Here is a 27,385-nt window from a genome sequence, read left to right as displayed (position 1 = left end):
AAGAAGCAGTCTTTTTTAAAAATGTAGATACAATACTGTTTTTACAAGATGGCTCAGCTCAGAACCCATTCTGTATTTAAGAGGTGGTAGAGAACTATGGAAGATTTAAGACTGTTATATAGTATCTCTGACTTCAAATGGCTCATCTTTAATTACGACCTACTAATCCAAGCAGTGAAGATTTTAGTGAGGACTCAATCAGCTCAGGTATGCAGACCACTTTCCATAGAACATGGCTGGTGGCAGGACCTCAGTGAGACCCTCTATTTAAAAATTTGTAAGAAATAAGGGGTGGGAAAGTAAAGAGATCTGTTTCACTCTTTTCTTTTTTCCTTTTTGAGAAAATCAGGGCTTGAGGTGGCTTATTTCCTAGGGTGGGATAACCCCTCACTTGGCACTCTTTCCTTGGACAACATAATGCTCAGACACTTCCATATCAGAGAAACTGTCTATACCAAAGTGGCCACCTTCCATGCATGCAAACCTTTCTTCAATGGAATTTTCAAGCCTGCTTTTGCTTACATCACATGATCCAGACTCACACCTGTTGTACCTTTAGACGGAAGTTCAGTGTGGCTATTTCTTGCTCTGCTCAATTAGCAGGTATAAGGGCTTCAGCCACCTGGGACAGCTTGACTGTTACCTAACTAACAGCTAGCTTGTCTGTCAGTAGATATTAGACTGAAGATAGGTAACATTATGTTTTTTCCTGCAATGTCAAATAAAACCTTTCTTTAAATAAAAGCAAAGGGGTAATGGGGCTGTCAGTTTTGGGGACAGCTCCCACGTGAAGTTCCTCAGTGTTCCTGCTCAAGTTAGTATGGAACTAGTAGTTCCTACAGCATGGAAGTCTTTTTTTTTTTCCCCCCTTCTTGCCATCCTTCCCTGTGGAAATCACACCTACCCTTCAAGTCCCAACTCATATGTAGCTTCCTCCACGAAGCTTTCCCTGATTTCATGTCTCTCACTTTCAAAATGTTGAGAAGTAGTTTCCCACTGCTATGGCATGAGGAATATCGATCAGAGCTTGGTACAGAGGGGTATTGGAGCCACTGGTTAGGAGCTAGGAAGGAGCTGACATTTGCCCTTGGAGTTCAGGCATTTGAGTTAAAGGTGCAAAAGGACAAGAAGCTGGGGGTAAACCAACAGCAGAGTAACCCACACTGACACCCTCCACCACCACCTCCTCTCCTGCCACCAATATTGATCAAACCATGAATCCAAAATATGCAGATGCCATGTTTGGGATGTAGATATCTGTGGGGAGCTGGAGGTTAGGGGGGGTTCTGCACAGAGACAAAGGAGAACCCTCCATAACAGAACTAATCTTTTGCGATTCTACCACAGGTGAGAGTGGGAGTTGGGGATGGGCAGTGAGAGAGGTGCAGGCAGAAGTTTGGCAGAATCAGTGAGAGGAATCTCTCCTCTGCATTGCAGACCATTGTCCAGGGGTCTTGGACTGCCCACTTACAGTAACAACTAGATATTGGCCTTATCCACTACCATATGACAGCCTTAATGGCTCTCAAACTGCATTAATGCAACAATTAACACAGTCTGCAAGTGGCTCTGCCCAGAGATATTTCCAGATAAGCCAACTGCCACTCAACAGGAAAAGGCAGAGAAAAGAATGTTCATTGAGAAGCCACAAAGGACAATTGATATTTTCTTTAAAAAAAATACTACAAGAAACATTGAAAACAAAATCAGAAGTTGAGAGAATAGTATAAAAACTATTATCAACATGTCACTCAACTTCAATAATTATCAATATTTTACCAATTTCTTTTCACTTTTTTCTTTGCTTGTTTTTTATATTTTTTCAGTGTTTGCTTGGTTATTTTGAAACAAACCCCATATATCAAGTTATGTCCATGATAAACCTACAGAATGCGTCTCTAAATCATTTTTTGTTTACGTGATGAAAGAACTAACAAAATCAGCAGTAATTCCTTGATATCCTCTAATATGCAATCTATGTTCAAATTTCCTTATTTGTCTCAAAGGATCCTTTCTTCAGTTGCTTTGTTTAAATGTAGCTCCAAGTAGTGTCCACATATGGCATTTAGTTGTTATGACTCTCCAGCAATTTGTTACATGTGACAACCACCTCAAAACGTAGTGGCTTACAATGAGAATAATACATTAGTCCCATATTCCACTGATCGCTGATTTGATCCTGGAGTCAGCTGAGTGATTTTCTGCTGGTCTAGCCTAGGGGCCTTTATGCAGCAGTCAGCTGGTGGCTTTAGTAAACATTAGAGGGCCCAGAGTGGCCTCATGTCTGGTGACTAGTGTGGGCTGTCAGCTGGGTCTCTCTATCCACATTTACTCCCCTCAAGGAAACTACCCTGGGCTTCTTCACAAAACAGTCTTAGGGCTCCAAGCAAGGACAGAATCTATAAGCCTCCTTCATGTATAGGCTTCAGAGCTTGCACACTGTCACTTCTGCAATGTACTATATGTCAAAGCAAGTCATAAGGCCAACCCACATTCAAAAGGTAGAAAAATAGACTCCACCTCTTGATAGGATGAGATAAAAAATCACATTAAAAAAGAAAAAAATGACCATATTGCAAGCTACCTAACATATTTTCTTTATTCTCCAATAATATTTACCCTTCCTTTTTGTGGCATTGATTTGCAGAGAAATAAAGTCATTTATCCCTCCAAATTTTGTATTTTTGTGGTATCTTTTAAATTGCTTTTTTAAATTTTTAATTAAATTAAAATTAAATTAAATTAATTTTAATTTTTAATTTTTAAATCGCCTTCTATATTTTCTGTTTCAAACCTAGAATCATCCTTGTCTGGGGAATTCTGATTCCATTTAGTGGGGAATTGTGTTTAGATATCACAATCTGCATCCTAGGACTGTTCATTACTATTCTGTTTTCATTAATTCTAGAATTTTAGAGAGGCCCAAACAGATGAGGACAGACTAAGAAATTGATATTATTAACAAAAGATAATGAGGAAATCATAAAATGGTTCTGTTTGGAATTTTATATCAGTTTTTATTTCATTTATGTTTTCCTTGTATTTCTTTCCTATTATGACCCAAAAAATCTTGATTTTTTTTTTTTTTTTTTTAAATATCAGCATCAGCAGAAACATCAGTGGGCCAGTCCCTTTATCAAGCTGGTCAATCTGAGAAAGGATATTGTTATTCTGACCCTCTGATACAGCAAGTAATAGAGCCTGTTCTGGCCTAAATTTTTTGGGAACATGCCTGTGATTTAAAAGAGCTGAAATCTTGAAATTAATGTGTAACAAAGAAGAACTGTGACCAATCTCCATCAAAGGACCACCTATCCCACTCAGAAGATGTCCCTGAAACCCAGTAAAGGTGCTTAAAATGGCTCTCCCTTGGAATCTCATCTGGGTCCTGGCTGTGGTTCTCTCTGGACCAAGCCTGATACTGAAGGCAGTGTTGTTCTGCATCTAAGAGGCCAGCTGCTTTGAACTTCCCTCAACTTGTCTATAGCACAAGCTCTGGCCAAACACTATGTATCTAAACATCAGATCAGCAGACCAAGCTGGCACAGTGCCAGCCAAAAGCCAGAATAAGAACATGGAGCTACATAAAGAATGACAAAGGGATAGGTAGAACTTCCCTGGTAATCTATACATTTAGATACTGGAGCACTGGATATGGGTCCTCTATTAGGGAGGAAAGTACTCACATCCTAAACTCTAACCTGAACAGAAAGTAAGTTTTATAGTTTCATTACATTCATCTGAACAACCTAATGGCTTCCTTCCATTCGTTTGCATCACCCTTTCAGAGACTGAAATAAAAAAATTTAAGTTCTGACCAGGCCACTTTCCTATCTAATTATCATACGAACTTGGGTATACCACACAAATTCTTTAAAACACTATTGCGTCAATCTTCATACTGCTCACTTCAAGGGGTTGCCTTGAGGATTAATGAGGCAACGTGTGTGAAATACCTGTACATTCAGAATAATCAATAAATTTTCACTGAATCATAATCTTCTCTCTATATCTGTGGCTTCTTAAAGCAAGGAATATTTAACTTGACAACATTTTTTTTTTTTGTCCCTATCTAGGACAGATGATTCCTGAGGGCAAGTCAAACATTATGATATTCCTCTTCCTTCATTCCTTCCCCATGAAGAAAATATTGGTATATTTCCAGTGGCCAGGTTGAACTGACACATGCATTATAAGGTCTTTCTTATACCTCTGGCATAAAACCTTGCATTACAAACATTTTGCGTGAATATAAGAATCAGGAAGTTTTGATGTTTTCATTTACAGCTTAAATAGCTATATCATATTCCTTAGCAAATTGAGTATGCCACAATATCTACCATATCTGTTATTTGAAACAAAGCCAAAGACCCAGTCAATGACTTTCAAATAGACCCTATTTATAATGTAAATGAAGCACACAAAATGCTGTAAAAAGTAATAATAATTTAAAACTCCTACATCCTGTCATATATTTTGATGACAGCTACAAGGAAACTGCTAGCCCAATTCTCTTGATGGTTTTATGTGAATATATTGAACCAATCCATTAAGCCTTGATAATAATCCAATTAATTGTTTAGAAACATTGCCCAGGCTCTTCTGTGTGGTTTTTCTCACAGAGAGAAGAGGTGCCTGTTTATTTCACAGGCAGAATGACCAAGTTAGATATCAATATTCTCCATGAGTGAGCTCTCTAAAATGATTCGCTATCGATTGGTCCATTTGCTATTGTTAGCAATCTTGTTCTACATCGTGAGGTCTCTGAATTTTTTTTATCCCTACATGGTACTGTGAATCATTCCTCTTCTAACCAACCAAAAATAAAATTAGGGTTTGCATATATATAGGGTTTTTTCTCCACAAATGCAATATTAATTTTCCCTCAAAAGTGTACTTTTCTTATGCTTTAATTATATACAGATTTTTGAGGATTTAGATGTGCTATTTAAACTGGTGTCATTTCATAATAAAGTTCAATGTGACTGCAAAATACTGGAAGGAAGATGCTAGTTTTTCTCTCATTTTACAGGTAATAAGACTGAAACATGGAGAGCAAAGACTTCAGAGTTAGGTAGACCTGAGTGAAACTCTGGTCCAGACACTTATCACTAGCAGACTTTGATCCTTCTAAATCTGTTTGCTCACTTCAAAATGGGAATAACTCTACTGTCCCCCTCTACTGGTTGTTGTGCAGACTAAGTGAAATGGTTCACATAAAGCTCCCAGAGTATGGTAAAGACTCAGTATGGTTATGACTATAAGACACAGAGCTGTAATCACTTCCCTACTTTATCTCTTACATGTAGTACACTGAATCACACAAAATGTCTGTTTGTTTTTGGAAGTCAGAAATGGTCAGATATCAGCAATTCTACATGGTTCAGAGTAATTTGTCTTCTGCCTACTGAGAAATAGACTGAGATTTTGAGGGCAACAATTATATTTTCTTCAAATTTATATACTCTGAGAGCCTAATACACAGTAAGCATTCAATGGATGGCTGTAAATGTAAATAATGTAATATAAATAATGTAAAATGTGCATAATGTATCCCTTTCATTGAACTCCAAATTACTGACTTTTTTTTTTTTTTTTTTTTGGTAAGTCCATTGCCAAGGGGAAAAAACATTGCATATATTGGTTGTGCTATGACCCATGAATATGAAAGTGTATTTTGTCTGCAGGCTATTTCATGCTTAGTTGGAAAGAGAGTGAGGGGTGTTTGAGTGGTGAAGGCCTCTGATAGTCCCATGAGATCCTCACACTATAAGCTCAGGAACACACCACTGCTCACATACAGTCCAGAACTTGGAGCTTTTGGGCCATGCTGTGTCAAACAGAGACCATCAGTCTCTGTTTGACAGGGAGAGGACATCAGAAGAGCCAGGTTCTGGCGATTCACAGACCTGTACCTCTGGGGCTAATAATACATTATATGTTAATAAAAAATTTTTAAAAAGAAATAAAATTAAATTTAAAAAAAGAAGAAGGAGGAGAAGAGCCAGGTTGTCTCTATGTGACACTACATAAAGCCAGATTCCAGCACTACTGTCCCTGCTGCTCTTGCAAAGTATAGGCAGTCTGGGCTGAAGTCCTGAAGCCGAACTACAGATACAAGCCTAAAGTTGCCCCAGTGACACGCCCCCCTTCCCCCCAAAAAAACAAAGAAATGGAGTTGCATTTACTTTGATCATTTCATGGATAGTCCATAGCCCTGAGTTCAGACACATAGGTCATCTATTCTTCATCATCTACAAAAGTCAGTATAATCTCTACAGAGTTGTCATAAGGATTCAATGATGTATGCTGAAAAGCATGGAGAAAAAAAATGAGTCAATGTATAAATAAGAGGTCAGTTCTTAGAAAAGACAAATGCTTTCTCCTTACTTGCAGAGCAAGGGAAGAACTGTGATTTTTCAGGAGTACCTGGACTCAGGACTTCCTTCTTACACCTCCCTCCCTGCCACACCCACCACTAGATACAACTCAACCACAAATCCCACATTTCTAAGCTTTCACAAAAATGGGTTTATGATCATTTAATCTTAAAAGAGTGATGCTAAAGTTCATTGACTCTGAAGATTCTTTTTATTATAGGTGAGGTCAGAAAGAATTTTCCCCGCCTCTGAAGTCTCCCCAGCACTTTGGACATTCTTGTATTACCAAACATACCATACCCAGGTTTTGATGCATCTACTTAACCACTCACAGAAATCCAATTTTGGGCTACATTCTTGAGAAGTCACATGTCACCCAAGTCTCAAAACAATTTGGTTAGATAGTTTTACTGTCATTCTGAAAGGAATCAGAGGTTTGGAGGATCCTCGGAGAGAGTTTTTAGTAACTTTGCCCAAGTTCATACAGCTAATGAGCAGCAGAGCCAGAATATAAACCTGGGAATGTCTGTCTTCATAGTTGTGACTTCACCACCATAGCAGGCTGAAGGACTATTTTATTTACAGGCTGTTTTTTAAGAGGGCTCTGTCTTATTCACTGTTGTATCCTCAATGCCTAAGTGCTTAAATGTATTTTCATTGAAGAATAAACAAATAAACAACCAGTCACTGGTTTCCCAAAGTTTCCAAAGCACTTATAAAGCTCATAAGCAGCCAATTTAGCTCAGTGTAATAGAAAGAAGAGAGTTTATGCTCTTAGACCAGTAACGTGGCCTTGGGAAATTGATGTTGCCCATATGGTCCTCAGCATCCTCGGTTGAAAAATACAGACTGGAAACGATGATCTCTGATCTCAGGAAGACATCTGGAAGCAGGTGTATATTTTACCCTCCAGAACAGGCAGGCATAGGCAGTGTAATGTGATGTGTTAGCTGATGGGTTTAGATCCCAACTGCAGTTCTAATTAACCACGCGATCTTGGCAGTTTTCTTCATTCTTCCCGTCAGGATCAATACTCATCTTTCATTTCTCAACTTTTCAAAACTGCATTTTACATATTCAGAAAGAAAACAGTATCATTAAATATTACTGAAAATATTAAGAAAGACTAACAGACATGTAGATACAAACCAGCGGTAGAAAGGGACGTTTGGTTGGGTGTAGAAGAATAACAGAGGGAAATGGTGTTGGGGTGGACAAGATCATTATGACCTTTGTATTTAAAGTCTGGGGGATGTTTTCCTTGTGTATTTAAGTTTTAGCTGCCTAATCTTCTTCTTAACACTGCAAATGGCATAAAAAACATGGCCTTCTCCATGTGCTGGCTTTTATCTGGTTATTCATACGTAAGACTTTTAGTAAAAGTAACAATTATTTGAGGAGTTGTTAGTAGTTCAATACAGAATATTAAAAATAAAGATTACATAGTGTGTGTATTTATTTAAAATAAAATCACTATGTGAAAGTTTCTAACCAAATTTGAATGTTCATGATTATTCATTCCTAATGTGTAAATTTTATGAATAATTAAATGGAAAAAATACTCCAGCTTTAAACTGAAAATGACTGAATAAAAAAAAAAAAGAAATGGGGCACAGTAGGTATTGATAGTCCCCTAATTAAGTAGGATTATCTTAATGGCAAGCTTGCTTTTCAAAAACTTATAAGAAATGTGAATGCTATCCATGGTGAGGGAACATTTTCCTCTGTTACATTTTATATTGGTTTCTTAATGCTGCCATAACAAATTACCACAAATTTAGTAGCACAAATAGCACAATTTGTTACTTTATAGTTCTGTAGGTCTTAAGTCTGATACTAGTCTCAATGGGATAAAATCAAGATGTCAGTACGGCTGTGTTTCTCCTGGAGGTTCCAGGGGGAGTCTGTTTCTGTGCCCTTTCTAGCTTCTAGAGGCTGCTTGTATTCTTTGGTTCATGGTCCCCTTCCAACTTCCGAGATAGCAAAGGAAGTTGAATTCTTCCCCCACTAAATCACTCTAACCCTCTCTTCTACCTCCATCTTCAATTTTTGTGTGTGTGTGTGTTCCCAAATTTCTTCTTTTTTTTTTATTAATCATTTTTTTAATTTATTTTCAGCATAACAGTATTCATTGTTTTTGTACCACACCCAGTGCTCCATGCAGTCGGTGCCCTCTCTAATACCCACCACCTGGTTCCCCCAACCTCCCACCCCCCCCACCTCTTCAAACCCTTCAGATTGTTTTTCAGAGTCCATCTTCAATTTTTTAAAAAAAGAGATTTATTTATTTATTTATTTATTTGAGAAAGAGAATGTGTGGACATGCGAGAGCAAGAGGGAGGGCCAGAGGGAGAGGGAGAGAAAGAATCCCAAGCAGACTCCCCAATGAGCATGGAGCAGGGGCCTCAATCAGGACCCTGAGATCATGACCTGAGCTGAAATCAAGAGTCAGACACTTAACTAACTGAGCCACCCAGGTGCCCTTCCCTCTTCAACTTTTAAGGACCTTTGTGATTACATAGAGAGCATCCAGATAATCCAGGATTATCTCCGCATCTCAAGATCCTTGATTTAATCATATCCTCAGAGTCCTTTTATCATATAAAGAAACATATTCACAGGTTCTGGAGATTAGTACACAGACATATTGGGGGAGGCATTATTATGCCTTCTATACATCTCTTTTGAGTCTGTATATGAGCATGTACTCTAGAAGCAAAGAATGTAGGTTCGAGGATGCCTGGGTAGCTCAGTCATTAAGCATCTGCCTTTGGCTCAGATCATGATCCCAGGGTCCTGGATCAAGCCCAGCATCAGCGGGAGGCCTGCTTCTCCTTCTCTCACTCCCCCTGCTTGTGTTCCTTCTCTTGCTATCTCTCTCTCTATCAAATAGATAAAATCTCAAAAAAAAAAACAAAGAAAGAAAAGGAAAGAAAAAGAATATAGGTTCAGATCCCAGGTCTGCCAGTTATTAGCTATATGATCATAATTAAGTTACTTAACCTCTCTGGCCTCAGTTTTCTCATCTTTAAAAGAACATTAATAATCCATACACACCTTATCTAGTTTTTAAGAACATTAAATGAATTCATGAAGAAAGTGACTGGGCATATTAAGTGCTATGTAATTATTAACTGTTAGGAAATAAAAGTATATTAGTTAAGATAGGCTAAATTCTATAATATCCAATGTTTCAATTTTGCTGGCTTAATAGAATATGCTTATTTCTTGCTGGGAAAAGTTCAGTTAGAGTCAAAACAAAAGAGATAATCTGCAACTGTTTTTGTCACCATCCTTCCCAAAGGCCTCTGAGTCCTCTCCATTTAGACATAGGAAGGCAGAAGAAATGGAAAATCCCAAAGGAAGCTTTTATGGGTCAGGTCTAGAAATTATTTATATCACATTCCATTCAGTCACTGCAAAGCAGGTTGGTAAATGTGGTCTAAATATGTACTCCCATGACCCCAAAAATGGGTTTGGTGAAAAGCTAGGCAGTCTCTACCACAAGGAGCCAAGGGTCAGCATGGAGGGTGACATTCCAGGGACTTCTGGCCCCTTTTGCAAGCAGATGAGCTGTTCAAACCAAGGAACACTGTGGTTACCTTGTGAAACACTTCTGGAAGAGACAGGCATCTAGATTGGATATTTGTACAGCCCAAACTGTATGCTGCTTGGGATAAATTAGAAGCTGGGACTGTGGAACATGGATGAATACAGAGAGGATAATGTTAAGTAAAATAAGCCAGACAGAGAAAAAGAAATACCATAATGTTCACAGCAACAACAGAAATAAACTCACAAATATAGAGAACAAACCGGTAGTTGCCAGAGGGGAGGTAGTGGGGGGATGGACAAAATAGGTGACATGGATTAAGAGATACAAACTTCCAGCCACAAAACAAAAACGTCAGAGAGATGAAAAGCACAGCATGGGGATTATAGTCAAAAATATCATAATGGTATTAAATGGTGACAGGTGGTGACTACACCTATCATGGTGAGCATATTATAATGTCTAGAATTGTCAGATCACTATGTCGCATACCTGAAACTAATATAACACTGTATGTCAACTATCCTTCAATAACAAAAATTTTATAAAGAAAAAGAGCAACCATTCCAATGTGAACATAGCCACATGATTACTGAATGAAAGAAGGGTCACTGTGAAGATGATCAGCAAGCAATAAAGTGAGTGAATCTTGGATTAGAAGATACATTCAGGCCATAGATACAGATCTAATCATGATTGGCATAACGATTGAAGATAGTAATTGAAGTCATGGAGGCGTAAGAGCAGGTAGGGTGAGAATAAGACAATGAAGAAGAGAAGGAGTGAAAACTATAGGATAAGAGCTGCTGGGGGGTGGAGAGGGCAACGGGAGAGGAGCAGAGTGAGTAAGTACCGAGCAGCAAAGGAGGAGGCCACCTGTTAGCTGTGTCAGTTCTACCAAGAATTAAATGATAACTTCTTTAAAACACCTAGGGACCTCTGACATCTCCACCAGGAACAATCTCTGTAGATTGTGCAGTGACAGGAATGCTGCTGCAAATAGGCTGCTGTATGGTTGGAAAGGCAGGGAGAGAAAGTGCACACAGACAACTCTTTCAAGAGATTTTATTGTGAAAGGGAAGAAAAGGATATGACTTTGGTGGAAAATGGAGGGTAAAGGATTTCTTTCTCTTTTTCTTTTCCTCCCTCCTTCCCTCCCTCCTTCCTTCTTTCTTTCCTTCCTCCTTCCTTCCTTCCTTCCTTCCTTCCTTCCTTCCTTCTTTCCTTCCTTTTCAGTCTTATTTTCTAAATATGGGATAAACTAGCAGGTTCAGGGGAAAGAGCCAGTAAGGGAAGTGTTGAAAAACAGGGAAGATGGGGAAAAGAGACAGGAGATAGTCAGCTAAGAATCCCAAAGGCTCAGCATTGCCAGTACCATTCTTGTCAGGAAATTGTGAAAGGATGAGGAGACAGTGGAGCCCATCCCTGTAGTATTTGGGAGACTGAAGAACAATGCAAAGTGGTTGGTTTAAAAGGTCTTTCAAAGAACATGCAGAGTTGATTTCATGTCACTGGGCCTCATGACCTATATTTATGAAAATGAGCAAATAGCCCAATTCTCACGTTGCATAAATACAATGCAACTTCTATTTCCATTCGCTAACCTGAAACCTCTCACTGTACATCAAGAACAGATTAGATAGCAATCCTAATTTGGGGACTCTTTCATTTATTTATACCTACTTTGACCCAAAAGGATTTAAGGTGATTAATCAAAATAAGAATAATCTAGATATTTCACTCCTTTCCTCATAAGAGGATTTAATGCTAACACAATTATAGCAAGTAATGAATTTGAAGATACTGGACCCCTAAACCTGTCACCAAAAGACTATATGGAGAAGAAAACCAAGTCTTCCTGTGGAAGAAGCAGGAACAGAAGAAACACTACTTATTTTCTTAGAGATGAGAAAAATTCAGTGTTCAGTTAAGCTGACATGAGAACTTTAGTAGAAGAGTTTATGTATATCAAAATCTAGTTCCAGGACACAGATGACAAAGTCTGTAAGTGACAATTAGTAATAAATCAACTATTCTTTTTTTTTTTTTTTTTGACAGGAAAAACTAATTGCCTATGATATTATATGTAGGTTGGCTAAAGAGGTCCACGGAATCTTACAACATTACCAATGCAATTATGAATTCTGGGGATCAGACTTCACATGGAAGCCACAAGCTCAAGTGAAGTCATGGTACCTGGGAGGAAATGTAACATGGCTTTACAAATTCAGGTCCTAAGGCAAAGAAGGGCAGAGTGTCTAACCACTAGGACCCACTTGTGGTTCTTCCATCCTCCCTAGCCCTCTGCACCTCTCTTCCAGGATTTACTTTTCTCCACAATGCTAATTACAATGGAACATTATGTAATTTTAAGTGCTTTTTATTGTCTGTCTCTCCATGCACATTCCATGAGCTGAGGATTTTTCCTTCATCTGGTCAGTTTTGTATCTCCAAAGCCTGTTACACACACCAATACATAATAATCATTCAGTAAATACATTTTAAGTAGAAAAAAAAAAAGAATGTAAAATTGGCTCATATTTAATCTACCACTGTCTGCCATACCAGCCTCATCTTTCTCTCCACACTCCACACTCTAACCACATCCAAGTGCTTCTTAGTGGTCTCTGCAATTTCATGCTCCTGTATCTTTCACACACTTTTTCTACTGATTTGGCATCTCTCTCACCTTACCCCATTTCCCACCACACACACACATTTGCGCGCATACACACACACACACACACACACACGCACACAACCTCATTTGCCCCTCAAAACTCTTAACGATCAAGCATCAAGTATTTTGCTCAAACATTTTTGTCTCCATGCAGTCTTTCATTACCACCCCAGCAGATTTCTTCACTCTTTCATCCAATATGTCCTAATCTAACTGGTATTGTTGAAAGCTTTCCATGTATCTCTTACCGTGGTGGTCCTATAGCAAACGGGCATGTGACCCCTGTGCTCCAGGAGTTTATGTCACCTCTGCCACTGCACCTTTCCCACCTCTCTTCCAGTCTCCATCAACCCACAGTGCAACTGTGTTTACAGGTGTCTCCTCAACTTGATACTGAGGGCCTGCAAAGCAACACAATTTCTTCTTTGTTTCCCTTTCTCCAGCACCTGGAACAGCATTTGCTGCTTGATAAATGTTTAAATGAATGAAATAACTTAATGACCAAAGAATATGAAACATACCACTCTATCCTTCATGTTGACAATTTGCTTCTTTTCACTCCTGGCCCTGAAGATTTCTGTGCTGTTGCTGTGGATGTTATTTTCACTCACAGTCTTTTTCTCTCTCTTTCTCCCTGGTTCCTATGATGGCTACCAGCCATTCACTATCTGCTTCATGCCAGGCTCTATGCTAGACACTATATAATATTAAGTATCTCATTGAATACTCACAGCAACACTGCCAAGCAAATACGATTGTCCCTATTTTAAAGAAAACCTTTTTTGTGTTCTCAGGCCCCTTCTTTTTGTAAAATGTCCTCCCTTCCCTAGTTTTGTCAAGAGTATTTCAACAACCCCCGCTACCTACACCATTAGAGAAAGGTACTGGATCCTCAATATGAGGGAGGGAGATCCAAATTCTTTTATCAGCTTTTCCCCCCTCCTGCTCTGTTGCTAAACTTGCCTTTGACCATAAATTGTTCAATACAGATCTTGGCAAGGTAACAAGTCTAGACTATATTGATTTCCTTGACAAGTGACAAATAGAACATCATGATGAGTTATTTCAGTAAAAACCAAAAAGAGTTACAACTTAGGACAGCTGTCACTGAGCCCAGAGATTGATACCAGCTCCTCTCCCAGAGAAAAAGCTAACACAGTCAATACTCTCCCTCAAGCCCCTTGGCTGCCAGCATTTAGGGACATTCCAGTCATTTGGCAGTATCTACAGTGGTCTCAATACGTCACAACTCACAAAGACATTACCCTGTACACAAACCAAAGGGGGTTTGTAATTAAGGTATGAGAATGACCTCCCTATATCCCAGCTCCCTCTGTATCACAGTACATAAAATGCACCTAGGCTGATTGTACGTATAGGGAGATTTGGGGTATCTTTAGGTTTTGAATTCAGACAGGTATTGTTGCCAACTCCTCCATTTGTTATCTGTGTGTCCTTGAGAAAGCTATTTAATCTTTCTTAGTATCTTCTACCTTACTGTTAAAGCAGTATCAACAGTACTACCGGATTCCATAGAATTGTTGGGAAAATTAGATAAAATAACATAAATTAGATGAAATTTCAGAGTAGGTGTTAATCCGTTTCCCTTCTTTGATCCTGTTCTCTCTACTTCTTTCACTTTATCTGTGGAAGTGTAGAATCTTGGAACTGTAACAGAATGAGATACCACCAATGTCAAATGTCCAACTAGAGCAGAAAGTGCTTCATGAGAAAATGACGTCTGGCTTCCAGGGCTCAATCTCCCATAAAAGTTGAAAACTTATTACTGTAGATGGTGATTATATGTTGAATGAAGGAGTAAATGAGTGATGACATGAACAAATGAATGAAAACATAACACATGTCAGTTTTCTTTTTTATACTTCTTTGGCTATGACCCACTGTTCTTGGTAATACAATCTATCTGTTTTAACACAAGCCTTTCTCTGTTGTGTGTGTTTGTCTCCCCCACAAGACTAAGGCCATCTTCACCACAAGGGACATTCTCTCTAGCACCTAGCAGAGTATCTGGTGCAGAAAACTGGATTAATAAATATTTGGATGAAGATGAATAAATGAAATAGTTGAAGAATTCTAGAAATACTTCTTATATCAAAAATGTTACTCTAATTAACTGCCTTTATGGTTGAGCATGCATATATTTTATACAGTTACTATGCTGGCTGTGATAGTTCTAACGTGCATGACATTCAACACCATGGACAAAGTCCTATCCCACTAGAGGAGGATGGGCTCTCCCCAGAGTTAGGATGGGCATTCTCTGCATGAGTAAAAGGAATTAGAGACTGGTAATCAGTCAAGAAACTGAAATGCAGCTACTGTAAGAGCCTAATGCTGCACAAGACTCTGCACAAGCCTCTGCACAAAGTAGACCCCTGATAAATGTTAATTGACAACTGTAGGAAAATGAGAGAAATTCCATTGTCTCTGATCTAAATTATACATTAAAACTGTCCTGGCTTTTTGGGACTGATAATAAATGGATTAGAAAAAAAATAGGAGCATAAATTCTTAAAGTACAGGGGTTTCCTTTTAAATTTTTCTCTGATTTTTTTCCAAGTTTCCTTTCCTTTTTGTGACAACAATCTCAATTCCATGGGTCTGTTGGAGGGCTAATCAGACAATATTTTATGTATAATTTATCAACCATGTATGATTGCTCCAAGCACTGAGCTAGAACCAAGGGTGTGTGGTTTGGGAAGGGACAAAGGACAGTCCCTGATCTTGAGACACTCTGAGGTTTATAGGACAGATAGCAAAACAACATAATAAAAACTATATTAGTTTTCTAGGGCTGCCATAACAAATTACCACAACGTAGGTGATTTAAAACCACAGAAACTCAATCTCTTATGATTCTAGACCCAGTAGTCTAAAATTAAAGTGTCATCAGGGCTGTAGTCCCTACGGAGGCTCTCGGAGAGAATTTGTACCACTGCTTCTTGGGCTTGTGGCCACGTCATTCTGATTTCTGCCTCCATATTCACATTGTCTTCTCCTCTATGTCTGCCCTCTCTTCTGTGTGTTTCTTATAAGTACATTTGTTATTGGATTTAGGACACACCCAAATCATCCAGGATGGTCTTCTTGTCTCAAAACTCCTAATACAGTTACACTGTGAAGACCCTTTTTCAAATAAGGTAACATCCATAGATTCCAGGGATTAGGATGTAAACATCTTTTTTTGCAGGTGGTAAGAGGGGTTATGGTGAAGGGGCATATTCAAGCCACCACAATAACTAACCAAGTGAAGTGATTGTCTTCATTTGTAGGGTAGAAACTGAGGTTCCAAAAGGTTAGATAGCTGGTCCAATATCACTGAGGTTAAAAATGGAAGAATTGGGACTCATACCCAGGTCTGACTCAAAGGCATCTGCTTTTCTCATCTCTACTATGACTCAGTCATGATATTATAATATAGTATCACACAGGGTCCTAAATGATTATGACAGCTAACTCAGATCAAGTAAGGCAGAATTGTAAAAAGTTTTACTAAGAATGGTCTTGAAAGATGAGCATATAGTAACATATTATCTATAAGAAGATGATGATGTAGGGGCGCCTGGGTGGCTCAGTGGGTTAAGCCTCTGCCTTCAGCTCGGGTCATGGTCTCAGGGTCCTGGGATCAAGCCCCGCATCCAGCTCTCTGCTCAGCAGGGAGCCTGCTTTCTCCTCTCTCTCTACCTGCCTCTCTACCTACTTGTGATCTCTCTCTCTCTGTCAAATAAATAAATAAAATTAAAAAAAAAAGATGATGATGTATACATAAGAATCGAACACTACATAATGTGAAACTACCATAATGATGGTTAAATGCTTTCGGCAAAATGTTCTAAGACTGAAGCGTTTTGAAAGAAGGAAGACCATTACCACCTGGAGGCAAAAAGGAGGGAGTTGAAAAAGGCTTCATGAATGAGAAGCAATTGAGTGGGAACAAAAAAGAAGGGTAGAATTTGGATGTACCAAGAAAAAGACACTATAGGTACTGAGAATGTTAAAATAAACATGGAAGACAGAAGACATGGGGCCTTCTGCGAATCTGGAGCAATACAATTTGGCTATAGTATAGGGTATTCCAAGGGAATCCTTGAGAGAGAGAGAGAGAGATAATGTTGAGGGACTTGGTGGAGACATTGGATAAAGCATCTTGATCTTGATGCCCTACTTAGAAATTTAGACTGCATTCTGAATAGTGGGAGCCACTGAAGACTTTTCAAGATACATAGTGAAAGAAGCTGATGCAAAATGGAAGTAGAGAAATAAGAATGCCTCTGGTTCTTTGAGCATCTCTTTTTGTGTCTTCATTGTACATTAAGGCTTTTGCTTTTATTTTGGGGAAGGATGTGGTGAGAGAAAGACTGGCTCTGAAGCACATTTTAATGTTTGAATTTCAAAATGCTACAATATCAGCCATTTGCTCCCTAGTAGGAAAATAATACAGTTATTTCTGGTTCCAGGGCAGAAACCTAAATATCAGCTCCTTTAGGCTCTGGAATGAGTGGTCTGTTTCCATTAGCCATCTCTCAACTAGTAGACCTTTTACATGTAGATGCAGTGAGGTCCAATATGGTGGAAATGTCTAATGAAACTGGACATAGCATTTCATCACAACTTCTCCAAAAGTAGGGAATATGACCTTCAAACTCACTGAAAAGAATCAGAAGCAGGGTGAAATGAGGTGAATAGAGGACCAAGAGATCAGACACTCTAGGGTAAGTCCTAGGTTCAAGTCCACTCTCCTACCACTACTCCCTCTCCAGCACTGGATGAAGTCACATGGAGGGGAGAAAGTAACTGCTCATCCCTGATAGTGCCACTGAGTGGTGTACCAGCAGCTAATAAGGTCAAAGTCGAGGAGGAACTGAAAACAAGAATCTAAATAAAGACCCCTTCCAGAACACATTTCCATTGTCCCATGGGTCAATTCGCCTGCTTCTTCCACCACCTTTTCCTGCTTAGATGTTATGAGTAACAGAAAAATGACCTTCTGCTGCTTCAACATAAATTAACATCGGGTGACAGAAAACAGGGAATGGTCTCAGATGAATCTTAGGATACTTTACAACAAAGGGAAATATTAATTATGACTACATTTGTAAAGCATGTTATAAAGCACTTTCAAAGGCATAATTCCATTTGATCTTTATACAATCCATGAAACAATACATAAATCATGCTTAGAACTGTGCCTGGAACATAGCAGGTGTTCAATAAATATCATTCTTCTCCTCATTTTGCACTGAACTATTTCTGCTGTCACCTTTTCAGCTTGCCTCTAGGCTGTCACTTCCCATTACTCCCTTGGTGAAAACTAGGGCAATATTGTTTTCTTCCTTCACCACTAACAAACAGAATCCTACCAAATCCCTTTAAAATGAACCTGCAGAAGTGCAGAGTGACAGTTTTTGTAAATCACTGTAATGGGAAAAAATTATTTCTCTGCTCAACATAAACACAGCCCGGGTCTGTTAAACTAAAACAAATGCAGGCAGTCTATTCCAGCTGCCTGACAACCAAACTGCATCAGGTCATATTGGGTCCAGATAATTGCCATATGATAAGTTATGCAGATGATCAGAAATATTAATACAATCATGCTGTCGTGGTTTTGTCTATGTCACATGGACAGGAGTTTGGCTCTTTAAGACTAAGTCCTGGGAAACTTGTGATGAACATAATAATTCATCTCTGGCTGGAGTTCTGCCAGTTGTAAAATATTTCTCTCCTTTGCTTCTCACTGAAATTTTCCTCCACACACATGTAAAAATATCTATCCACAGTAACTTACAGATTAGCTCTACTGTAAGAAAACAGTTTAAAAACTGCTACTTCCTCTTTTCTAATGTGGCCTGCACTGGTAAATAGATCCAGCCCCTTTCCTTGTCTTTCAGTATTGTGCTCATCCTTCAATGTCACTTCCAAATCTCCTGCGGTCAGAATTAACCACTTGCCCTTCTGCACTCACACGGCTGGATGCAAGAATGACTAATTATCCATTAACTTTTTCCACCAGGTATAATGCTTGGTTGTTTATTTGCTCATCTTCTCTACAAGCATGAAGGCCAGACAACATCTTCTTGATCTTTGTAGTCACCTCAGGGCCTACAGTGGGGCCTGGCACTTGGTAAGTATTCAGCAAATGTTTGTAGAATTTAAATGAAAGTCAGGTAAAAAGTAAGAGCAAAGAGAATCACTTTTTGAAACAATCTGCAGACCCCATGTTGTTAGAGCCCTCCTGGTTTGGAAACATAAAAGTCTCATTGGAGATGGTGTTTCTTGCTTGACAATGTGTGTTCAACAGGTCCTAGGGTAAAAACCTCTCTCTCAATACTGTTCTGATGGTTAGGGCATGCATTACACTGGCCTCAAGACACTATGAGCTCTTCTAAGTTATAAATAAGAGAAGACTTAATTGAATTCAGCATGAGAATAGAGATTGATCACTATGAGGAAGGAGTCTGGGACCCTCCACTGATATATCAGTCAGGCCTACCAATCAGAAAGCATTGCCAAGTCTGGGAAACTCTTATGTGATCGGAGATCGCATGATCAATACAGCCAGGAAGAACCAGACCACCTCCAATGTTGCATTGGCTAAATCCATCGACCCCTAATATTTAAGAATCTTTGGAAATTGGGGAGCTTCCTGCCACTGCCATACTTTCTTCCCTTATTTCAAGGTTCTAGTCTAATAGGATCTGTGCCATCTTACCTTTAAGAGACAGTGTGGCACAGTAGAGGAAATATAATCCTTGTGTCTAGGAAGTCATTATTTAAATCCCAAATCTATACTTTGGAAAGTTGTGTGAGCTTGTGCAAGTTAGTGAAATAACCAGGCTTCACTTTCCTTATCTCTAAAATGGGATAATAAGATTTTCCTCATATAAAATGATGGTCATTGCCTTCTATCCCTGGCTTGGGGTACATTAATATCACCTACTCTGGACCCAAATACAGACATATGAATTCCATCTACCCACCTACTTTGCTCTGCTAAGTAGTCTGGTAGTCTTCTTAAGGCTTATGAAACTATTAACATGGTATAGTAAAGAGGCATTTTCATGGAGTAGCCAAACATTGTGGTATATGAAGCCAAGAGGCACAGACAGGGTATCAATACCACTTAGGGAATAAATGGACAATTGCCATTATAGATAGAACAAGCAATCTACTTGGATGATATACAGGACAAGTCAGGGCTCTGAATCATGGGCTGTGGGCTGTACCCTCAAAAGCATAACCTCCCTGGACATCTGGCTCCCATCAGTCAGGGCAATCTTCTGGAGAAGTGGGGGCAGCTATAAGCCATTAGCAGCCAAAACTCATGGCAGCCAGAGACAGCTGTACTGACCCAGGAAAGAGAGCTGGACAGAATACTGACCACATAGATAAATTGTACCAGGCTGAGAAGTTTTACAGTATAATACATATTTATACCCCTCATGGTAATCACGACCCCAAAGCAGTCTGTCCCAGGATCTGAAAGCCCCCATTCTAACCTCAGACAGCATTTGGGCGTGACAAGACATGAGTTATTAAACACGACACATACCATTAATGTTCCCCTTACATCTCTGTGGCATCCATCCTTCACTACAAACCTTTTGCAACCTAAGCAAGTACCTGTTCCTCTCTGCCCAGGGACTTTCTTTTGGCCCACATGAACTGGGCAAGCTAGAAGTGCCAGGGATTAGTGCCCCTAGGAGCAGCCCTCAGGATAACAGATGGGGTCTAGAGAATAAATACTGGATCCTATCCCCTGGAGATGCATTTTGCACATCCTCCAGAATTTTCCAGCAAGGCTGAGCCCCAGTTGTCTGTGTGGTAACTGAGCAAAAAAAAAAAAAAAAAAATACACATTTTTAGCTGTCCTCCCTCTTAGGCCTCACCTTTGGTTGCTTCTTTTGATTACCTCTCAAGCAAGCTACTTGCTCTCAAATCCTAAACTCAAGAGTCTTCTGGGAAAACCCAACCTAAGTCCATATTTAACCAGTAAGATTCAAAATTACATTCCCAGCATAGACTAATTCTTACAAAATTTATACTGTATTAACAAGATGCATGATTATTCTTTGTTACAGCATTATTTGATTAATGACACACACCATTTTCCCACAGGGCTGGAAAATAGAGTTAACTATATTTGCATACACACACATATACACACACACATCTCATTTTGAATGTCATACAAATGGAACATGGCTTTTGAAGTATATGGCTATCTGCAGTTATTCTAGGAGTCCTCTAACAGCCACTGTACCCTTGTCTTGACCCCAGTACCATGGCTCTTAACCTGATGAGTGGCATCTAGCAACCAATCTTCCTCCTTCTTTTCCCTCCCTTCCATATTCTCCTCCTTTTTTCCTTTCCTTTCTCTTTTACAAGTGCATGATCATTACAAAATACCAAGCCATTTTGAATTCCCATTTTTGCTACACTAGTAAATCTGAATTGTAAAGTAGAACAAGTCCCATAAAATCAAATAGACCTTTTGTATCCTGTACTGCTCCATGAGCTGAGAGAGTGACAAATAGGGGACCAAAACATCAGGGCGGTTGGCATTAATTAATACTAAATTTACTAAATTAAACAATGAATTTTAAAGAAATAATTCTAAGATGTCATTTCAATTAAGGCTCTGAAACTAGAATAATGGATGTGGGTGGTGTCCAGGAAAGTCAATCATGGCACTATTAGGGGAAGAGACTATTAACTCCAAAGAAGCTAGTGAATACAAAAGAAAGAAAAGAAATAAATCCATGCTTCCCAAGGTATCTGGGAGAAACTACAGAGCTACTAGACTGTTAAATCTCTCTACCTTCTGAATCAAAGAAGATGTATCTTGGTTAAAGCCAATAATCTAGAATAAGTCAGCTTAGCAGCTCTCCCATTTTACCATGGCAAAACAGAAATAATTGCTCCCCTGGATTTGAGCAGAAAGTAGAGCAGATTATTAAAGGTTAAAGGCTCTGACACAACTCTTAGCTTTTCTCCCAGAAATGATCCCCTCTGTTGGGCCCAGAGAAATGAACTACAGCAGCTTCATAATGTCTGGAGAACTGGAACATAAGAGTGAGGGGAATCATAGCCACAGATTGTGGAGCTCTAGAATGTTTTTAATGGTCATCTAGTTCAAGCACAGACTTGCCCCACCTAAGAATGAGGATCTAGAAATTAGAGCCTTACTCCAGGCCGCATAGCCCAGACCTCAGACCTAGAGTCTGTCCATTTCTCCCTGAACAGCAGCCTGGGTCTCTATTGATGCTACATTTAAGGAAATATCCTATAAAGGCTCTTCAAGTAGAAAATACAGATAACAATTCTAATTAAGAGAATAAATTTTCTAATATGTCATGAAAAACTGGCATGCACAACATCTCTTGGTCCCACTTTGCTCATTTACAACGTGGGTATAGTAAATACTGATGAAAGGCAAAACCCCCCAAGAGCACTTTACTCTCCTTCTGTGTATATACCATACTCTATTGTACTTACTTAATGTTTGCCTGTTGTATTGAACTTTGAACAGTTAGAGAAAGGCTCAATATTTCTGAAAAACAAAATGTGTGTTTGAGCTGGTCAGCAGCAGGGATGAAGAGGTGATGGGGGGCTGAGAAGCCAGGACTTGTCTTCAAAGTTCTTCCCTTCCTAGGTGAAGGATAATGAGCCATGTGGAGAAGTGACACTACTAGTTTAACAGTATTTCACTAATTCTCAGCTGGTATCCACTGCAATATTACAATATTATCCATTTCTCTCTCTCTCTCTCACACACACACACACACACACACGTATACATATATTTGCATTTTTTTGTGGGTTTTTTTGGTTTGTTGGTTTTTTTTTTTTTGCTTCTATATCTTTGAACTTCTCTTAAAACGAACAGCTCTTCTGGCCCTGGACATCCCTGGGGATTTCTGTTCATTTTCGCAATCTGAAAAAATGACAATTTCATTTTTAATTATGAATATTCATGTGTTCAACTGAGACTCTGCATGTCATTATAATTCCTAAATTAGTTCAGAGGAAAACGGACATTTTGTCTAAATTCCTTTTATTCTTCACTGAAACAGAATAGGGTGACATTTTCCTCCGAAAGGAAATGGAAACTTTGCCTTATCTTTGTCACTTTACAATTTCCCATCCCCAATAAAGTTCCATTTGCAGAGCTTCCTTCCAGCGTTACTTGAAGAATCCAGATGATCAAGAGGGTGAGGACACTCCACAGTCTATAAGACAGAATTGACCTAGACAAGATTTAAAAAAACAAAACAAAAAACTAAAGATGACAAAATGAGTCAAACACAATAGCTCATTTAGTCCTTTGCCATCAACCTATTATTATCCCTTGCTGTACAGATAAATAAAACTGAGGATCAGGAAAGTTGTATGGTTTGCCCAAGGTCATATCACTATTTCAGACAGTAGCATAAGAATGTAAATGTTGCTATCTGGACTGCAAATCCAGTTCTCTTCCCAACCACCACAGCTGCTTATATTTCCAAGAAGTCCATAGATTATAGCTCTGTTTGTAGAAGCTTCTCACCAGCCCAGCTTCCTGATGAGTGCTCCTAATGGGCCAGCTGACATGTAACCACAGGCCCTCCTGCTTCATAGATGAATGAAAGGATTCATAAGCAAATTAAGTGGCTTTTAAAATATTAGGCAAAGGTGCCTAAAGTTATATATATTCTTGCCTTTGAATATCATCACATAAGAAAAATATATGCAATTCAAGTAGAGGAACAAAAAGTTGGAGAAATTATGTGTAGGACAACTCATGGACCACCCAAGGCAGGGTCCAGATCCCTTCCACAATCACAGGAGCTTAATTAGTTTTTTAGGCCTTTATAATGGGTTACTCCTTTAACAGTTCAAAACCCACTTATCATCCCAAAATTTCTGTAGTGCAGATGTCTGGACGCAGCTTAACTGAGTTCTGTGCTTGGGGTCTCACAAGTCTGTATGCAAGGTGTTGGCCGGAGTTCATCTGAAGCTCAGGGCCTTCTTCCAAACTCACATGATTTTTGGCAGAATTTATTTCCTTGAGGTTGGACAACCCAAAGCCAGTAGGAGAATCCCTCTAAATTCAGGGAAGGCGTAAGCCCTCTCTGAAAGGGCTCACTTAATTAGGTCAGGCCCACAGACAGTCTCCCTTTGATTAACAAAGTCAAACTAATTAGGGACCTTGACTACATCTTTAAATCCCATCACCTTTGCCATTTGATATGACATTACTATGGGAGTGGCATCCATGATACTCATAGGTCCTGTCCACAATCAAAGGCAAGGGGGATTATACATGGAAGAGACATTAAGCAATGGAAATCTTAGGGACCATCTTCCAACTTCAACCATAGAAGCAATACCACTTTCTAAATTGCAGTGCTTGCGTTAGTGTTTGATATTCTACTAGCAATCCATATATCAGTGTAACAGTATCTCTGGATTCTGTGCAGGTCTTTTAAATGGATTTTAAATGGATGCCAGATCATTACTCAACTAGGTAAGCTGGGATGAGTTCCTACTGCATGCCTGGCACAGAACAGTCTAGAAAAGCCAAAACAAATAAGAGACTCAGTCCCTTCTCAGTAGGTGCTTCCAATTTACTTTGAAGAGAACCGGAAATTACTATTTATAAAGATTAACAGCTAAAAATTATATTCATAAAAATTAATAGGTCCCTTTTATACTCAAAGGTTTAGTCACCAATGAAGAAACCGGAGAGTTAATAAGGAAGAGACCCAGAATAAATTAAAGGTCTGTTCCAGGGTCTATAATACTAGATCCAAGAGTAATGCAGCCTCTATAAAGTTTCGGGACCCAACTTTAGGAAGAATTGGAAAAAAATTTAAAAATTAAAAACACTGGAATCAGCATTCAAAGACCCAGAATGTGGCCCTAATTCGCACATAACCCTGTGTGACCTGAATAGCTCTCTTTTCTTCCATAGGTCACAGCACCCTCATCTATAAAATAAGAGTGACCTGCCCATCAAATGTCATATATTTGTATGACATCAAATGTCATACATTTGATGACATGTAAATCTTCTCCACCTTAGAAAAGTGCTCGGATTTCCTAGTCAGCTTGGAAGGGCCTGGAGCCCTCAGCACCATTGAGATTTACCAGAGTGATACATCTCACTTCTCAAATCATCTACTCCTTCCAGCATGCAGGGAATCAGGGGAAGGTGTTCTGCTGGAGGAAAGCAACTTTCTCTTTGTAGTCAGGAACGTTTTTGGCAGGCCAACATCTTTCCCCTTCTTGTTTTGTTTTTTTTTTTAGGTCTCTTGAGTGTTTCCCCTTCAAACTAAATGTTAATAATTCATGAGTTCAGGTGTAGTTGATGGCATATGCCATGTGCTTCCTCTTTTCTTATTTACTCTTGCAAGTCCTTTAACCTAAGTCTGATTCCTGTTTAAATGAAGGTGATGACGTCTACTCAGAGAGGAGGTGAGATAAGTGAGTAATGTGATACAAAAGAAGGCAACTACCCAGCAGGGAGGCCTGGCACTTGGTAACTTCTGGCCTACTCTCAGCACCCTCCATCCAAAATCCCAAGGCAGACTTTGCAGGCAGTGTTTACGAAAGGCTGGAGTCTGTCTGCCTGCGAAGTGAGCTTACAGAGAATTCAGGTCTGGTAATCAAAATTAATAATGGTATTCAATCTAATTTTCCAAGCCAGAGGAGTGGAAGGCTGAGCTGTAATCAATCTTTAGAGGTCAATTCACAGGGGATTTACCAGGTAAAGGGCTTGGCACCCCCTTGTGCAGAAAATGTTGCTATTTTACCAGTCCTTTGTTCACACACATGCTTTGAGTCAGAAGCCCTTTGCTCTTGGACATTTGGAAATACACCCACCATCTCACCCACCCCTAGGCAGCCAAGTCTTGGTTAATATCAATTCTTTCTTTTAAAAAATGTGCACATTTGATTAGTTCATAGTTTCTAAATAGGATATATTTGCCTTGCATATGGAACACAAATCAACAGTTTGTACCTTTAGTCTCTTTCCTGTTCCTGAGTCCCACAGCCAGATCCCTTCCCCAGAGGTAATTCTGGTGAACCTTACCATAGACTGTGGATGTGTGTCTGTGCATAGTACAGGTATATGTGTCTATTCCTCCCCAAATGATAACATACTATATGCACTATACCTTACTTTTTTCTGCAACTTCCTTTTTCACAATATATGTTAATGATCATTCTATACCTGTACACTTCAAGGTACCTCATATTTTTAGTGACTGCATAGTATTCCATCACCTGAATGAGCCATAAGTTATGCCTTTTCAATAATTATATGCATATATGTTCACATTCAGGAATATTTGTGTCTATTTTCCAAATCTTTTGCTATTTCAAATAAGTTATTGCTGTTTCTATAATTAATAATCTTTTATTATGTCATGTTAGCCAACATACAGCACATCATTAGTTTTTGATGTAGTGTTCCATGATTTATTGTTTACATATACTAATATAATTTTTAAAATTATAAAAATAAAAAGAATTACGAAATAATAAAGAGAAGCCTTAAATTAAAAAATAATATTTTAGTTATGTTGGTTTATGTTCTTGTGAATAGATTTTTTTAGATAAACTTCCAAGAATGAAATTGTACCAGGTGCTCTTCTAATTGCTTTACATGTTATCACTGAACAAATATTTATTGAGAATCTAGTATGTAACAGGCCTTATTCTAGGTGCTGAGAATATACCAGTGAACATAACAGATAAAATTTTTCTTGTGGCATTTTTGAATTTTAGATATATATATAGACATATTTGTTGATATTTAGATTCATTAAATTTTCACAATAACTTTTTTGTATATTATCCCTATTTTATAGAGAAGGAAACTGACATACAGACGATGGCAGAAGTTGTAAGTAGTGGAGCTGGAATTAAAACCAGGTAGTATTGTTCCAGAGTTCATGCATTTTCCTATGAGGTCCACATCCACACCCATGCTTAAATGTTCCACGTGTCTTGATTCTTACACCAATTTACTATTGTTTAGAAAGGATTTTTACCACAAAAGAACTTACATTGTCTCCAAACAACTGAGCACCGGGTACTCATCTAAAGGCCGGTCTTAGTCAGGCTTCCCTAGGTAGACCTCTCTGAGGTTATTGTGCAGGTGACTTCCTGAGAGAGAAAGAGGATTGAGGGGTGCAAGGGAAGCTGTGTAAAGATGTGATCCCAGACAAAGTCCCAGGGAGCCTGGAAGCATTAATGGCATTACAGAGTGGTCCCACCTGGTAGCAAGGGGGATGACCACCCCTGTATTAGTCCATCATTGGCTGCAAGTTGACTGCAGGAAGTAGGTGTGTAACCTCCCAGGCAGTTCTAGGTGAGGGAAAGCTCCAGAATGAGGGTGCAAGTATGAGCTGTTAGCAGCCAGCCATTACTACAGTTAAGGCGGTGGGGGATGGGGGGTAGGCAGGTGTGCACTAGTCCAGGAAAGGAAATCTGGGAAGGGCACCAATGGTGTATACTACAATGCATGTAGGGCATCTCCATCTGATTTTCCTACTCATATCTCAGAATTCATAAGTTCAAGACTGGATGCATCAGCACTCCCTGCTTCTGTGTTCTCCACTGTATTAAATAGCACTGCCTTCCACAGATTATCTAATGCAGAGGCCCCCTGGTCCTCCTTCATCCCCTTCATCCTTTTTAGTGAACCAGTTTATAACATAGAACTCACAGCTGCTGCCTTCTAAGGAAGGTAGATTCCAG

This window comes from Enhydra lutris, unplaced genomic scaffold (assembly GCF_002288905.1).
Source record: "Enhydra lutris kenyoni isolate GAN:26980312 unplaced genomic scaffold, ASM228890v2 scaffoldscaffold66, whole genome shotgun sequence".
In the NCBI taxonomy this organism is placed as follows: domain Eukaryota; kingdom Metazoa; phylum Chordata; class Mammalia; order Carnivora; family Mustelidae; genus Enhydra; species Enhydra lutris.
The sequence above is the reverse complement of the archived record's forward strand: the minus strand, read 5'-3'. Positions refer to the sequence as shown.